Source organism: Scardinius erythrophthalmus, assembly GCF_964197995.2.
Source record: "Scardinius erythrophthalmus genome assembly, chromosome: 12".
Classification (NCBI taxonomy): domain Eukaryota; kingdom Metazoa; phylum Chordata; class Actinopteri; order Cypriniformes; family Leuciscidae; genus Scardinius; species Scardinius erythrophthalmus.
Genome location: NC_138232.1, coordinates 22,672,792 through 22,677,499, shown reverse-complemented (window position 1 = coordinate 22,677,499; position 4,708 = coordinate 22,672,792). Strand labels below are relative to the sequence as shown.

The 4,708-nt window shown below is 38.2% G+C and overlaps 1 long non-coding RNA gene across 1 annotated transcript; it reads left to right on the top strand.

The window, feature by feature from the left end:
• The first annotated feature begins 427 nt into the window (after positions 1-427).
• Positions 428-2,109, top strand: LOC308699301. Its single transcript, XR_014031167.1, has 3 exons — positions 428-865; positions 1,231-1,320; positions 1,550-2,109. It is a non-coding gene; the product is annotated as an uncharacterized lncRNA (long non-coding RNA).
• Positions 2,110-4,708: the final 2,599 nt, after the last annotated feature.

Below are 4,708 nucleotides of genomic sequence, written 5' to 3'. Positions count from 1 at the left end.
CGAGAAGCTCAAGCCCACCTTAGCCAATCAGAATCCCGAAAATAGTCACATTCTGTGACGTCGCTACCTAAAACTCCAGTTTTCTCTGTTTACATGCAAACGTGCAAACGAAGATTTTCAAAATCTCCACTCTGGCCGGAGTTTTTAGAAAGAATCGGTTTCATTGGCGAATCCTCCGTTTGCGTGTAAACGAAGGGCGCAAACGAAGGGAAATGTCTCCGTTTTTCAAAATAACCATGTACGTGTAAACGGGGCCTCATGGCCAGTCTTCTAGGTTGTTAATTAGTACTGTCATCCTAGCCACCTGCCTGTTTGTCACCATAGCTACTGATTTGATTTGAGTATTCTGTTCAGGTGTCTTGTTTATTATCTTGTTATCTCCTTGGTTTGCATGTATATTTAAGCCTTCAGTTTTTGTCTGTCCCTTGTTTTGCGTTGTTGTTTGATGCCAGTTATTCTCCTGTTTATTTTTTTGATTCCTGGATTAAAGATTTATTTTGAGTATTTCCTTCATAGTGTGCTTCTTCACAGCCACCATGAAAAAAATTGCTTCAATAATTTCTAAATAATTATCCCCATGCAAAAATATGCATTGTACTAATCATAGTTTAAGATCTTTGCTTAAACATTTTTATTCACTGAACATATTTAATTGTGATCAGTCAATCTATCAAGTTGAAGTGAAAAATCTGTGTTGGGTGAACAAGTCCTACATCCAAAAAACTGTATACACATGGTATTAGGAATTCAAATGTGGATGCCCGAGAGAGTGAGCAGAGCCAAACAACCCAGTGCTGAAGAAGACTGAAACAAACAATCCCAAGAGAATACAGATATTCATCGTCACAAGTTTCAAGAAGTTATGGTGAGTATTGAGCACTGAAACTATACTCCAAAATTTTGCTTTATGGGCCTGGTATACAGTTTTAAAGGCATCTTGTGGAGTCCCGAGTTTATGCATTAATTGGTTTCATGATCATGTTCTCCCGGTTACCACACAATTGTCTGATGGTAGCTAATAGTTTTATTTTCCTCATGCCATATGTCTAAAATACTGTACGGTTGACTTCTGAGATATAATCTGTGTGATGTGCGCCATGTGACTGCTGAACACAGTGCTGTTACGTACACACTGCGAGCCTTAGTGCTCAATTCCAATTTATTGCTAAGATCTGTTTTTTTTTTTTTTTTGTTCGCGTTGTTTTAAATGTGGCCAATATCCGAATCTAGAACAGATCATGGTCCCGTACTGACCCGCATGCGCAAAAGAATGATTGACCGCATGCTGTCAAACGGAAGTAAACGCATAAGCTACTTAAAGTAAGTGATTATGTGTTTCTTCTCAAACGCGTCAAGCTCGTGAATTTCTTATTCATCAATTCATTTATTGCTTATTGTAACTTTAAGCAGTCCTGAAAAGCTGGATATATTTACATACAACAAAATAAACGATAAAGCAAAATCTACATCAATTGATAAAAGCCTTATCCTCATTATATAATTAAGTAACTGCAGGGAACTTTGTCATTAATGTTATTTTTATTTGCAGGTTTTTAACCTATGCAGTGCCACTTTTGAAAGTTTTCTTCACATCAAGACATCCTGACTTCTTGAATGTCTATTCAGTGTTTTTCACTAAATATTATGTGTTGGGAATGATTTGTTAAAGTGATTGATGTGTTGATAAAATGTCAACCATATTGCCTGTGTTCTATATTTTGCTTAATGTATTTGTTTCATTTTTTTTTTTCTTGCTGCTATTTAAAATTGTGTTTTTTTTCCATGGGTTCAACTTTTTTTTTTTTTTTTTCTGATTAAGCCCATATTAATAAACTGTTGCCATAACTTATAAAATTCAATTAGGCCAATTGAAAAATGTTGATGTGCCTGATGGATTTAGCTTTCCCCATATTATAGGCCTAGGCCTCCTTGATTGTCTCTTTTTTTTTTTTTTTGTAAGTTAGAAGGCAGTTAGTGGAAAATTGTTGCTGGATTTGCCAAAGTTTGCAAGGTTCTTGGCACTTTGCCCTATAAAAGAGGTTTTAAAACAACTTACAATGTCCCGACTCATGAATTCAGGATTGCCATTAAATTCATCAAACAATTTATAACTTAAAGTTTATCATTTTTGTCTCTGAAACATTCTGCTTATATCTGGATGGAGGCAAAGTAAACGCCAAAGTCAAATTAACACAGTTTCTGCTAATTTCTTTAGTGTTGTCTGCAGACCAGAGCACTGTGACAATTTAAATGAGCTTCCAAGCTGTAGAATAAACTGTAATATGCACCAGACTTAATGCCAAATAATCAAAAAAGTCTGGCTTTCAAAACAACCTCTGAAGTGTAGAGGAGAGGTATGACTGTAATTTTATTAGTGAAAAGCTTTACAAGGACAAAAATGTAGAAACATTCACGAATTAAGCCCCAGAGGCTAACCTACTGTTGAGGGCTGTAAATACATGTGCAAATTAGTGCCAGCGGTTACTCTGTTGACACAGTGTGATTACTGAACAGGCAACTGCTGGCAGAGATCAGTGGTATGTGCAACATTAAAACAGGTAACAAATAGCAACCATTAAACTGACTGAGGGAAGCAAAAGGAGGAATCATTTAAATATGAAATGGACTGTGTGGGAAACAAAGATGAAAATGCAGCAAAAGAGAAGTGGACAAAGGCATCTATGTACATTGCTTCTGGGAGGAACAAGGCGGACCAATCCCCCTTCCTACAGCATTCTACGTCATTTGTGTGGTTTATAAACCGTGCTCTCAATAAGCCTTTCAGTGTAAATGAATCATAAAGCAACAGAGAGCAGAGAGGAAAGCAGTACATTAACACATGCCTGCGGCCCTAAATCTGTTTCAATTAGATGACACTTTCAATATTGTGCATCTGATTTTTCAGATATTGAAATATCTTTTTTTATGCACAGAACACTGCAAAAGCAATCTCCCTTCCCTTCCCTTCCCTTTTTGGGATATTTTGAGGGATGACTGTAATTTCATGGAATTAGGTGAATTTTCAGCCCGACAGTGATTTGCAACAGCAGTAGCTGGAGTAATATAAAAATAAAGTAGAGGTATACTTAACGCAATGTGCTGTTTTGGCCAAGCAGACACAAGAATGGACACAGAAAAACAAAATGTGTGTGTGTGATATCTATTCTCTCTCTCCCTCTCAAACACATACACATTTCATGTTCTAGCCAATAAAACTCCCATCTGAATGGAAGAATATCCTCCCCTGCGGATGAGGATGTGTCCAGTATCCCCTGCTTTGCTCCTAAAAGGACTGCGGGACTTTGATAATGTGCTGGAGAACAAAGGTAATATTGTAAAACTCCATGAAAGTGATCTGCCTGCAAGAATCTTGTCGATCAAAGACTCGGCGGTGAAGTGCTTTTCAAACAGCAATAAAGAGGCAGTGGTTCTCTCTCTATGGAGGCGAAGGCCATTTCCACATCCAGCATAAAGAGCAAAAAGATTATTAAAGTATGAGCAGGGGTGGATGTGTCTATGTCTGGCATGTTGGTCTTAGTGCTGAGAGACAGATTAACTTTGAAAACCAAGCCATTAAACTTCAACATTTCCCTTGAGTATACTGTGTGGGATTTTTATGGTGAGAATCTCTCACATCATGAATGTGTTGCCGTTTCTCTGGTTGATGGATCAGAAGTGTTGGATCTTCACTAGACTTTTTAATATGCCAATACAGAAACTGCAAATTCAGAGCAGTTTCCAAAGGGAGTGTAAATGTTCGAAGTCTAAACACAAACAAACACAGATGGTCAGTTTTATGAAATATTCTCTCTCTCTCTCTCTCTCTCTCTCTCTCTCTCTCTCTCTCTCGTGCGCATGCGTGAGCGTCTGTTGAGTGAGCGAGCGTGGAGAGCGTGTGGTGAGTTTGAATGAGTTTTCTGCCCGCTGTGGCCTCTTTTTCTTAGTTGAATATCGCTATTTTTTGACGTTTAATCTGTATTGAGTAGATAAAACAATATAGTGTTTTTTTTCTGGCCGTTGATTATCAGTGTATCACCGAGGGCATGAGGGCCCAAGGTGTTGACTCACTTGATTCATTAACACGGCGTCACGGGGTTAAAGTGACGGCCGCAGCAAGTGTGGAAGATTGTGTCTTAGCTATCGGTGAGATTGTTGGACATAAGAGTATTTTAGCAGCGTCAAGAATGAGCAATGCGGTTGTTTGTTTTTTGAACACTGTTGAAAATGCCAATAATGTTGTAGAAAGAGGAGTTGTAATTCGTGGTCTTTTTACACCTGTGCTTTCTCTTTCAACACCTGCGAGGAAAGTTATTTTGTCTAATATTCCACCTTTTATCAAAGATGAGGCTTTGGTTAAAGAATTGTCACGTTTCGGGAAGCTAGTTGCTCCTGTGAAAAAGATTGCGATCGGGAGTAAATCGGACTTAATCAAACATGTGGTGTCTTTTAGGAGATTCACTTATATGATTTTGAGTGAGAACAGAACTGAACTGAATTTAAATCTGAAATTCAGATTTGATGATTTTGACTATACTGTCTATGTATCCACTGACACTACAATGAAGTGTTTTGGATGTGGAAAAACGGGGCATTTGGCTCGTGCTTGTCCCGCAAATACACGTACAAGGCAGGACATGATAGATGAGAGTGTGGTGCAAGATGTGGAAAGTGTTGCTGGAACATCTGTGTCAGTACCTGTGATTTCAGT